The 13,126-nt window shown below is 42.2% G+C and overlaps 1 protein-coding gene across 1 annotated transcript in view; it reads right to left on the bottom strand.

The window, feature by feature from the left end:
• Nucleotides 1–13,126, bottom strand: part of PAG1 (phosphoprotein membrane anchor with glycosphingolipid microdomains 1) — a 116,350-nt gene that overhangs the window by 37,877 nt on the left and 65,347 nt on the right. Inside the window, exon 3 of the mRNA XM_082326046.1 lies at nt 9,962–10,026. The gene's annotated coding sequence lies outside the window, so the exon portion shown is untranslated. The remainder of the gene's footprint in view (nt 1–9,961; nt 10,027–13,126) is intronic.

Below are 13,126 nucleotides of genomic sequence, written 5' to 3'. Positions count from 1 at the left end.
TCTCAAGCTTCTCAAATAGCGATTAGAGACTATGAAAAATGTCCCAGGGCATCTTAAACGGCACCAGCTGCTTCTGGGTGGGCAGCTGAAGGGGGACCTGGTCTCCACTGACTGTAATGGGGCCTGAAGGTGCCTTGCAGGTACTTGCATAAATTTAGGAGTTTTCATCTGCAGTTGAATCTCACAGCAGTAACATCATGCTTAATTGTTACACAGATACAAGCATCTTCCCCTACAATCATTTTCTACACAAGGGATGAATGCTCTTAGCACTAAATCCTTCTCAGAAAGTCGTAAGGATTTATGCAGGGATAAAACATTTTAGTCTAATGTCCAAAGAACACTTTTCTCCAAGTAGAGCAATGCCAGAGCATCACACACCTTCCAGCTGGCAGGACAAAAAATGAATGTCCAGATTTCCAGAAACGTTTACTACCACAGACCGTACAATGTTTAATTATCTGACGGTGTTTAGGACTCCGGGTAGAGAAGAAAAGAAGGAAATAAAACCACATGAATCTAGTCATCGTATGAATATTTAAGACCCCTCCGCTGGAGCATCAACATGTGGGCTCATATCAACATTGTGTTAAACGTTCCTGTGCAGCTACAGAATGCATGTGTAAGCATAAGATTAGCAAACAACCATCAAAAGACCCATATTCAGAAAAAAAAAGAAAAGTTCTTCTCCCTTCATGAACATTTTTAAACAAAGTGTTCATTTCCCTGTAATTCTTCCCCATTAAAATTTTATGTTACTGCAAAAAGACAGGTATGCAGGGAACTTCTGGCCCAATTCTGTTCCCAGTCACTCTCGTATAATAACTGCAGGCGGAACGGTGTCCCTTCTGTGGAATTAGGTGCCACTCTAGGTTTCTTTTTATTTAATGCATCATTAACATACACATCTACACACTAAAATATTAAACCTGCATTACAGGCAACTATTTGCCCAACTAATTTACATAAACGTAGAATAAATAATAAAGCCTTTTATTAGCCAGTTAAAGAGACCAGCAACATTTATAAAGTTACAAGAAAACGCAGAGACCTTAAGAAAAATACAAAAGCATTCTCGCTGCAACAGAAAATTTCCAGGAATATCAAAACCTGCAAGTCAAGTCATGGACATCTTTTGTAGGCTATTCTTGCTTTGTCTTTAATACTGGTGTGCTGCTATGAATAAAATAACTAAGTGTCCTGCAGTTAGTGCTAAGCATTAGTTACTATTTTGTGAAAGTAAGTTGAAAATTAAATGTCAGCCTTCAGTGTAAATCTGCTGAGATTTAGTCTCTTCCCAGAGTAAATCTATTATACTTCAGTAAATAGATGGGATATAAATAAAGTAGGAGCTCTGCAGAGTTTAAAACAGGAATTGCCACTGTATTAACAGGCTTATGGCAATGTTACTTAGAAGTGTTTGTTTTAAAGTCTCAGCAGGCTTGTCCTGATGCCTATTGTGTAAAACCATCTGCCGAACAGACAGAATCGATCTCTGAGTGTGTCCTGCTTGGTTTGTAAATTTACCTACTGTGACTAAGTACATAACTCATTATTAAAAACAGTCAGACCTGGTCTTTCCTGAGGGTAAACTAATGTTTCTCATCATCCTTAAAAAAAACCACACACAAGAGATAAGGAATAGGTAAGGCACTTAAATAAGAGCCGTTATTTGAAAGGCTTACTCCCATGGCCTGAATCAACATGCAAACGTGGACTCCCAATCATCTTCACAAGATAATTATAATTCATAATTGGCACTTCTAAGGCATTTTCACAGAGCTGTGCAAATATTGACTAATTAGCCACGCCAGAATCCCATGGGGTAGGTGAGCGGCTACATTAACCCCCTTTCGTATCTGAGCAAATCACTGGGGAGAAAACCCCTGACCCTCAGCCACCGAAGGGGCTGAGAAGGTGGGGACATTTCCAGCCCCATGCCCCTCGCCCAGCCCGTGTTGCTCCCACCGCCAGCGTTACCTGCTCCTCTCTTCCGGAGAGCAGACGAGATGAGCTCTATTTTAGCAGAGCTCTGCAAATAGTGGCCAAACCTCAGTTCGTTATCCAAAGTCCTGTTAAACAAAAGGTCTAGATATTCAAATGTCAAAATAAAGCCTGAGGATCTGATACAAGTACATGCAGTATTCACATGAGGATGGTAGCCTCTTCTGCTGAGGAACACTCAAACAATGATATACTGCACAATTATGGCTTATTCCCAGAAACAAAATATTACACAGGTACTTGTAGCTAAATAGTAGAAAAAGAGCTCTATGTGGATGGAGTAAGACACTCCTTTACTTAAAACTCAGAGAAATCTTATTATCCACTGTGTACCCACAGTGAAGGGTGAAGAAAGCACGGAAGTCCTGACAGAGCTTCCAAGAGGCTCTGCCTTCATCATGTAATAAAACACAGAAGACAAACTTAATGTCATTAGCTTAGAAGAAGGGTCTAAAACGGAGTGAAGATCCTTGGAGGCCACAGCATCTAGAAAGTCAAATACACCACTGAATATTGCCTCCATTAAATCCAGCTTTTCAATTAAATCGCCCTTAGGAAAGCAATGATTAGTCATTAGTGTCTCAAGTTTTCCGGTTTAAACCAGAAAACACTAATGATGGCTTTATTCCAGAGCTTTGTTGTTAATCACCACATTCAGGGGTGACAAACAGGTCTTTTCCAAATAATTGTATTATCACAAGCTTACAATGTATACAATATACACAATATGAATCTTTTTTATTTGGTGTAATCCTGCTTTGTCTATTGAAGCCATTGGTTATAGTTGTGTCTAATTTCAGCTACAATCTCTTTAGGGCAAAGATTGTGTCCCTGTGGTTTTGTAAAGCCTCATTCACAGTTATAATGGCATATAAATTAAATAAATAAGGAACTGTGGGAATTTATTCTCTGTTTATCAGGAATTCACAAGTGAGGATTTACATATTTTTAAATGGATTTTATTAAGATAATATCTTCCAGAGATCTGGTTCACTTCTGTTGCTTAGAAATTGGGAAATGGCTTTTAATTTAACTGCAGCAACTATCTACGTAAAAATAATAACAGGCCAAATCAAGTTAGTGTGGTGACTGGTTGAATACCATAGCGAGTGTTATTCCACTCTGAAGCTCTTTCTTCAGCCTGCTTCATGTGTAACTGCTTCTGAGACAAGGTTTCCATCCCTGGTATAGAGCATTAACATGATGGTATTTTAACTACTGCATTAGTTATCTACTCTGAGCAAGGCTAGACAAAACAAATAGTAGGAATAGAGGAGAACTGGATGCTCTAGTGAGCAAAATTAACCAAAAAATGCCCAAACCAAAGGAGTACGGATTAGGTGGCTTGGGCTGCAATATGATAAAAGGGCAGAAAGGGCAGAAAGGGCTTCTGTGCTCAGAAGGTTTATATTGGTGGAAAGAATGGAGAAACAGTCCAACAAAAATTACTAACATTTTCTAAATTTGGCACTCCTGGCCACTCAGCCCCCACAGGCTGGAGCAGGGGCTGGGGGATCATGGCCACAGCCAGAAACACACTGTCAGTACTAAGACAGGAGGGTCGTAAGCCAAAGCAAGTCTATAATAAAGCCCCATATGCCACACTTTTTCGGTGCACACATTTTTTTCCTCTTTAGGAGGAAGAGAGAAAAAAAAGCAGCAATTTTTATCTCTCTATATAGAAATATGTTCACGAAAACAAGCGTTCAGCCGGCTCTGAGGCTTTGATGAGCAGCTCAAAGGACCTCAGGAGACTGCTGGGCTCTCACGCTTGGAGCTGGCAAGTTAGTGGAAACACAGGGCAACTTGGGTCTGTAAGAATAAATGGTGAAGACTGGGGCGAGTGCCTCTTTTCAGGTACACCAGTGTTCATCTACAGTAGGTAAAACACAGCAATACTGGTAAAATGAGTCAGCTGTGTTATTAGAAATGTTAATTGTCCCGGCTAGCCTTCCGCCCTTAGCGACCTGCAACTTCACGTGCCTGTAAGGTGAGAGGTCTGGTCCCTACGGCTGGAGTGTGTAATTAACAGATGGACATTCCCCATCCTTCAAGATGCCAAGCCCAACTCGTCGAACTCATAATTTTTCTCATTTTTCTTTTTGGTTAACAAAACTGAAACATGTAAAGGGAACAGCATGTGAGGTCAACTCTGGACACCAGGATAGAAAATGCATCCATTTGCACAGAGTTAATAACATGTCCTAAAATGGCCATTCACCCTCAAAAGACATTAGCATGTAATAGCAGCTGCTCATCCTCTGAGTGCAGACGAGTGTTGGAAAGAGGTGCTGAGAGGCTTCATCCTAGAATTACATGTCACTGGTTTAAACATTATGTGAGGAAATTATTTTAATTGCCTGTATCAGTCTGGGACTGAAATGGTCCTATATTGGTCGCCGTCTTGGTAGGAGTGGTGCAAATGCCTTTTTCTGGTCAGGGTGTTGTTTGAGAAGAACATGTACATACCTGAATGTCTACAAAGCCTCACCACAAAATAAAATGAAAGAAAATCGCCCCAATAAAATAGCTTTGCAAAATACTAGCTAGTAATGATAGTTTTTGACCACAAGTCTTACATACGAAGATCCGATTTCTTGCAAGTATGAGCACTGAAAGAGCAAGAATTGTTATTTTCAAGATAAATGTTACAGTTCAAATGTCACAGACCATATTAAAGGCATTCACAATTGGCTCTGGGATTTAAAGAGAGGGGAAAAAAAAAAAAAAGACTTACACTGTGGTAGAAAGGTTGGTGGTGATCAGAGTGCTAATGACCATGAGAGAAACACGAGATTTTTTTTTTTAAGCATCATTATCTAGTGGCCTTGAGTGCTAATCAAAACAAGGACTATAATGCCTGCTTTAATGGGGTTTGTCTCAGTAATGCTCCTAAATGGAACAAACTACATTAAACCCAGACAAGCTACGAAGAGAGATAAATGGCAAAACAATACACTGAAAACCTAAAGATTCTTTTAATCTACTATTAACTGAGTTACCATCCATGGCATTCAGAGTTAACTGTGGTTTTGTAATCCATTTGCTGAATTGTACAACTAAAATAGAAATGTTGCTGTCCTTCTGTTTAAAACAACAGATTAAATAAGGCCCAAATTAACCTCCACAATGGCTGGTTGGCAAATGCTGTACTAGAACAGGCTGCATACCTATTTTCTTCTTTAAAAACAAGGAAAGCAGCTCCCCTGGAGTTTTTTCCTGAAGTAAATAGAGGGAATCTGTCCCCACCGAGGTGGTCCTGCACACAGGCTGAGCCTCTGCACATCACAAGAAGGATGCTCCAGCAGACCAAGGCCCTCACACCCTCCCTCACCGACCACTGCCATTCCCCACGGCAGCAATGCTGCAGGGACAGACGCCAAATGATCTCAGTAGGCTTCCGATCGTCCTCTTAATGTTTACGGGAAGGGGCACTGAATGCCAGGAAGATTAATTCATTGCCATTGTCCTCCTCCTCCTTGTCCTTTGGCTTTGCTCATCTCTCCTCTGCCTATGCTGGCCCAATGCATAGCCACACTGAACTTCTTCAGCTTGATAGCCCAGAAGATCAGTTACATCTGAATCCCTCAAAAGCAATTAAACAGGTTTTCTGATGTACCTATTTTGCTGTACCTCTCACACTGGGATGGGAGGATCTCCAGCAGCTGATGGGGGAACGCAGACTACAGGATTTTGGGCAGATCCTGCAGGAGGAGGTGACAATTTACAGATAAAATGACAGCCAAGGTATAGAAGTAGTGATACTTTTATGTTCATTTAGAGGCAAGAGTGAAATGTTGCCAGGGGTCCAGTCTTGGAAAGATGGATTAGCTGTTTGTTCACGGTGTACACAAAATGTAGGATCATGCACTTTATCTTGAGGAAATTTTCGATAAAAGTCTTTAAAACCTGAAGCTGTAGCTTAGGGAACATATAACTCATTCTGTAATTAATGGGTTCCCCCAGTATTATAGAGAAAAAATTCCTATGGTTTGTATTGCTTTTGTAAAACGGTTGCTCTCCTGCTCTCAAGGGACTGTGAAAGGTCAGTGGTGTTGAATATACATGATTTATAAAGTACTCTGGGATGAGAGGTGCTGTGTAAATGTAAAATATTATTAGACCACACTCTCCTTAATTGACATACACTGAAATGGAATTGGCTGTGCCACAAGAGCAGAACTGAGAAGCCAAGTAAGTCTGATGATAGTGGATTGTCTAAGGCTACTGACAGTGTACGACAGCGCAAGTATAAATTCATCTCACAGACAGATTTACCTAACACTGAAAGTTGTTGCTGTTCACCTGGAATAGGTGATATGTAGATAGGAATTCAAAGACTGTGTTACATAGGCAAAGATCACAGATTACTCTGTACCATGATGAAAAAGCAGCTTCTGAAGCAGCTGTAGGCATGGGAGCTCCTGTGTAGCCCATCCACCTTCCACAGAAACACTGCCTCACACGAGTCAGTGCTCAAGTGTACGCCAGAGATGCTTGGGATGCCACGGTCCTCACGTGCTTTGCAAAGCCACCCTCAGATGGCCCTTTTGGACTCAAAATATGCTTCCTAGTTATCCCTGGCTTTGATGGAGGCTTCCTAGTTCCCCTTGCAGATTTGAACCTTGAGATTTGTTCACTTACAGCTATATCCAAAGAGGCTTCCTAAGAACCAGTCTCTTACCGAACGGAGCGAGAATGAGCCCGACTGGACTAGTGGTCCCATCCCCTCTCAGGGAAGCATAAATTATGCTTTCACCCCACTTTCTGGGATCAGTTCCAGTTTCTCTTTCTTCTGACCACAGCAGTCTATACTTTAACACTGCAATCATCAGTTTGAAATAGATTTTAAAATACTTTAACAGCTGGGGCAGTGACATTATTACTCCACTTTACCGTAAATGGAAAATCTCCCATTCCCCCTCCCAAACAAAGACAGAGATTGCAGATCATATTCTGAATTCTTTTCAAAATCTAGGCCAAAAGATCTCACCAGCACAGTTTGTTCCCCTTCACGTTATTATTCCCACTCTCACAGATTCTTTTATCTAATTCCCTTTCTCCCTGAAGTTTACACTGTCATTCCAAACATTTTTCAACTGCACTTCTGTTTCCTCCTCTTAAATTCCCTCTCTCTCATCGGCCATCTAAACCCCTTCTTCAAATAATGCTATTTTCTTTTAGAAAAACGACGCTGTGAGTTCAGCACTACAAAGTAGTCTGTTCCTACCTCTTCTCCTGTGCTAAAACAAGCCATTTTAGATCCTTTTTTTGGAAAAAAAAAAAAAGCACAATATAGCACTTTAGCAAAAGTTCCCTTTCTCCTAAAGGGAAAAAATGAAGTTCTTCCTTTTGAATGTATTGATGCTTTCCCATGAAAATTGATACATCTGTCTGGGAGGTAAGGAAGATTTCGATTATCTGTATTTGAGAGAATAGTTCCATGAAGTTAATGCATAAAATGATGGATTTTCTAGCAACAGAAGTTTTATTCAAGGATAACATCAAAGTTATTCTCACCTATGCAAAACACTTCTCATCCACACAAAAAAGGCTCTTCATTTCCTCTATACTGAAAAAAATGATATTGTATTTTTCTCTTTACTGATGACTTAAGTATTTGGTTTCTTCTACTTTCTTTGGATAATTTTTATTCTTAGTAGATCTGCTCATTTGGCTACAGCTACATTGCTGTAGTAATGGCAGACAATGACACTCTTAGGCTACACTATACATGATTAATCTGTGCTCCAACTGAAAGCATTTATCATCTGGGGGCTACCCTTCCCATTTGTCTTTTCCCTGTGTCTCCTTTCCTAACAAGGAGAATGACAAAAATCAGTATGGGTTTTTATCCTAGGGAATGACATTTTTAGCTCTGAGGCCTATGTGTAAATGTAAATTTCCAGCTGTTAGAACAAAGAAATAGCAAATGTGAGGCAGATGTTAATATATTACCCATTGTTGGTAATACAAGCAAAAATCAACTTTAAAAAAATCCCCCAGCTATTCCAGTAATGAAAGCTTACTTGCTTGGGCATTTACATAGACGTGTGTCTACAGAAATAAGATCTAACTAGTTTCTCACAATCCATGGAGTCTAGTCGATCTGTGTTGTTTCTTCCTCTTCTGATATTAACAATCCATGGGCAAGAACATATAGCCAATGAAATAATCTCCATATGTTTCTTCTGCTTAGCAATCGGATGAACGCCCAAAGACCATTTCGGGTCTCCACTTCGTAGCATCTACTGCACGATAAAGTCAAGTGGGCTTTCATCTGGAGGATTCTGTATCCTGTGCTATAGCACTATTTTTCAGGACCGTATTCAGCACCAAAAGTTAAATCCCGTGTCTGGTTTCTATCAAGTACCACTTGACCATAAGTCTTCAAACACTTATGAAGCCAGTGTAGGCACAGCTAATGAGCAACCGCTCTGAGCTCCCTAAGAACTCTGCTTTCCTTTGAATCCACAACTGAAAAACCCACAGCACGTCTGTGAATGACGTAAGGCGCTTCTTGCTGTATCTAGTATCTTTGTTGCTTCTACCATCTCCTAACCCTTGGAAACTTCTGAATTAAATGTCCTGGCCTGGATATTCAGAGCATACTTTACAGTTTAGATTCTCCTCCAGGGTCTCCGGCCTCTCTCTAGCTCTTACCATCTCACATCGCTCATCATCTCATCTCTCTCATCTCACATCATCCCTCCATGGACCTTGGGTCCTCAGGAATCCTGAAAGTCCTTCCTTCTAATGTTAATACAGCAGTGACTTCCGATTGTCTTGTGTGAGGCACATTTGTGTTTGTAATTCCTTTCACACTAGGCAATTCATTAAGGGCTCTGTTTTGATTACCAAAATGTGTGAATATAATTTTGTGTGTCATCTATACAGGGTCACTCTTATGTCAGCTCATTTTTGACTGTGACAGCCTTTTCCCATCCTAAAGCCAAAACAGTGTTTACATTTGGTTAGTTAAAATATTTACATTGCACATTCAAATGATGCGTTTTCCCAGTGACAGGGCTTTCTCTGGTATTTCCTCCTGTACCTACTATGCAGCGGAAACAGATGATTAAGATGAATATTCCGGGTGTCTCTAAAAAGCAGATTAAGGAAACAAGCAGCACAGCTATACTATACCAACACTTCTGGACTTTGTAATATCCACGCAGGCTGTGTAATCTGCCTAGCACTGCATGAAAGCCTGTCTTTTAGGCCCCCAAATCGGAAGAGCTACACAATTTCTAGTCATCGTATTTCAAATAGATTCTTCATTTATTGACCATTTATTTGTTCACTCGGTGCGTGAGGTAGAGTAAAACACGACAGAGGTGGGTCCTGGGAGAGGAGGTCAGAAAGCTGCTGTTGGCTGATGATCAGCCTGCCTGTGGATAAGAGCCTCGAGCGCACCGTGTCTGAAGGGGTGCAGAGATGATGGGGGCTGCTACCCAGCAGGAGGAGAGAGAAGCGAAGTTGAGAAGGAAAGGTGATGTTAAAGCTGGCAGGGGAAGGCCACAAAGCCATGGTATTTCTGGGAATCAGAAGACACACCGGACTATCCTGTTTTAATTTAACACTTCAGAGCTGAATAAAATACTGCAAGTGATGCTGCAGAGGGACCTGCTGCACCGAGCAGTACACCAGACACACAGCAGGATCCTGTCCCCAAAGGGACTGTTTGAGGCTCGCGGGAGAGAAAGAGTACACATAGAAAACTTCACACGATAGTGACATTCAACATCATTTAAGACATATTATCATCTACACAGGAAACAGTTAATTTTGCTCACATATTTGTTACTACCGAACCATGAAGGACCACCATATGCAAGTCCTTCTGAGAAGAAATCAGATGCAGAGTGAAGCATCTTCTCACGTGGGAGCTCCGTAGCAAAGCAAAATCAGGAAGAAGAACTTAAAAAACGTGGCTCTCAGTGGGAGTATTCCTTACCTTACAGCACCGTCCACGCAGGTCTTCATACAGGCTCTCCCAGGGAGGAAGCAAAAGCTTCTGTGCTGGAAAAAACGATGAAATGCCAGTTAAGAAGTTACCGCAAAGGCCCTGCCTGTGCTTACGTCCATCACAAACTGCTGCATCTTTTTGTTTACAGAAACATATACAATAGATGAAAGTTGACTGTGTAAGCAAAAGCTATCTATTTTAAATTGACCCTGCCTGCTTAGTGTCATATACTCCAGAGGAAATGGGTTATAAAAGTCACTGTATAAATGAGGCACGCAGCGTTTAGCAAACAAACTTTAAGCAGGGTCATTTCATGTGTGGGAGACATATTTGCTCCACTTTTTTAAACTAACAGTAAATGAAACTTTGTGTTTGTCAGTTAAAACACAGCAGTAAAAGTAACAGGCTCTACACCAGTGTAAGCCACTGTATTCACAATGATAAATGACCAATTTTGATTTAATGCAAAACCACATTTATCCACATATATTTTTATTTCCTGATAAGACTGCCTATAGTAAAGCACCCACTGAAAAACGGGTATGAATTGCAACCCCTTTAATTATTCTGGTTCCATCTTTTTGCTTGTGTATACAAGCTCTGATTTGGGATTTCCACACTTGCTGGTACCTGACAAGTGCAAGAAAATCATTCACACGCACAGAATCTAATCTAGGGTCTCACTTCTCTCTCTCCGGGAGGTAATGACCATAAATATCTCTCATTTGATAGATAAAAAAAAAAAAAAAACGGTCTAAATATGCTTATTATTACTATAAAGTGTCCTTCTTTACTAGCAGGTGTTGTCTGGAACACATCTCCCTGATGAGAAGGGCACGGCTAAAATGCTGATGTCCAAACGGTGGGATGCAGGGTCCAGCATCATCCCCCCAGCCCTGCTGCCCGGCCGAGGAGCCCTCTCCCTCAGCGTGGAGGGGCACATGGGGAAAGCCTCCGCGGAGGGAGCAAACAGGCTCATTACCTGCCTGCCCAGTGCCCTGGGGGGCTGCGTATGGATTAGCAGGGCTGACATGCCTGCACGAAGGGGATGCCGTAAACCCCGGGCTGAGGGCCAGGATAAACCCAGGTACGGCGTTTTGAGCGAGCAGTTAACAGCCTCGCGGTTTCCCATGGATAACTGTTATCTCCTCCGGCCACCCTCGCTCGCTGGCCTGCTGTGCCCATCACCTCGCGGTTACACAGCTTGCAGCTCCCGGCCTTTGGCTGGCCGGCTAGCAAAGCCCCGCCGGTTTTGGCAGAGGGACGTCCAGCGTGATGGGCAGCGGCTGCCACTGTCACTAGCAGGATGTTCTCCAGAGTTTCTCCTACAAGGCAATGTGTTTATTCTTTGAAACAGTTGCTCCCTAAAGATTAAAACTGAACAGGAGCACAAAAGCAGCGTGTGTCCTCTGGGGCTGCTACGTGCCACTGGGCAAACAGGAGGTACAAGCTGTGTTCTCCCAAATTACATGCAACGAACGGTGCTGTGCTGGCAGTAAAGAGCAAAGTCCTTCAGCGCACAAATTATATTCTCCTCTTTTTAACCCCCTCCTGAGAAAAAATCAACAAAAAATCCCCCAATATCTTTCAGGCGCCACTTGTGACATTAAGAGCTCCAGATCTGGAGTTGTGTCGGGGGCTCCCCACCGCAGCTGAGCCCATTCACCCCAAAAGCATGTCAGCCTGGGCACACAAAACGAACAACAGCCGCAGCTCCAAGGCATGCACTTTTAGGACCACGTTCATTATCATCCCCAAATAGCAGTACACACTCTCAAAAATGCGCTTAACAATTACAAGGGACAGACAGCAATAAGAACAGCAAAAGGCCTGAAGAAGTGCTCAGACAAAATATACCTTTAAAACTAGAAAAATAATAGTAATTTAAAAACTACTAAAAATATCATCCAAGTAGTAAGAACACAAGAGAAATATCTGCACGACAACATAAAATCTGTTTAGCACAGTCTGTGTAATCTTAGTTATTACAAAGAGGCTGAAAAAATAAATGCAACAACGATTTTTCTTTCTGCTGAGATGTGTGGAACAAATATTAATTTTTTACCACTGTAGAGGATGTTTTCTACCCCAGAGAGTACCTGCAGGGGGGAGGAACTGTCTCTGGTAATAGGAAGAAGTATTTACCTTGCCTAATGGCTATATGTTAATGTATTTCTATTAGCAAAATCCATTTAATATTGCATATACATAGTAGCTTCTGGCTTAAAAAGTAAGAAAGCTGGAGAAGGAGACTAAATGCTCTTTTCTTCCTCTGATGGAAACACATACAGATTTTCTCATTACTGGTAATGCAAACTAAGCCCACATAAAGGGGAACAGACAAACTTCAATAACCCTCAGCTGCAGCACGATGCCACCATGAAGCTTTATTCTCCTAAGGAGTACGGCGGACTTCACAACTTCTCCTCCGGTCGTATCACCCATATTTTAATTAATAACCAAACAGCAGCAATCGCTACCGTGCTACTATAAAGATAAAAACCTTACCTTCAATTAATGAGGACTCCTCGTGCCAGACCCCGTTTGCATTGTGCAGAAGACACCAGGAGAGGCTATTAGCGAGGTGCTATGAAACTCCCTCTTGTCGTTAAAGCAGCTCTCAGAGTTTCTCGACCCCTGTCCTCGGCCGCTCGCCGATTCCGTATGCGCGGCGCAGATCCCTACCTTCTCTGGCTGCCAAGCCGGCCACAGCCTGCGAACAATGCCGCCTCTGTCAGCCCGCCGAAGCAACAGTGGCACAAAGACACGCTCATGTACAGCCCCGGACTTTTTTTTTTTTCTCTTCTTGGAGTACAGGCTGATGAGAACGGATGGGAGAAAAATGCTTATGTATTTGTGATTACCGAAAGCTTTGTTATGTTCAGGAGGAGTAAGACGGCGTCGGCGCAGGACGGGCACCCCGGTGCCTAGAGGGGAGATGAAATCTGCACTGGTGAGAGTGCTCCCTGCCTCGCTTCGCACATTTTTGTTTCAGATCCGTGGGTGGCTGCGTGAACAAGCAGCCAAAATAGGGAGGAGTTACACGAAATGCAATTTATGACTTGAAGCCTTGTCTGCCTTTTCGAGAGCAGGACGGAGAGGCGAAATCGCAGCGCGATGACACAGCAGCGTGCCTTACACACCCCACCTGCC

This window comes from Platalea leucorodia, assembly GCF_965183815.1.
Source record: "Platalea leucorodia genome assembly, chromosome: 1".
In the NCBI taxonomy this organism is placed as follows: domain Eukaryota; kingdom Metazoa; phylum Chordata; class Aves; order Pelecaniformes; family Threskiornithidae; genus Platalea; species Platalea leucorodia.
This window is presented reverse-complemented; position numbering and strand designations above follow the sequence as displayed.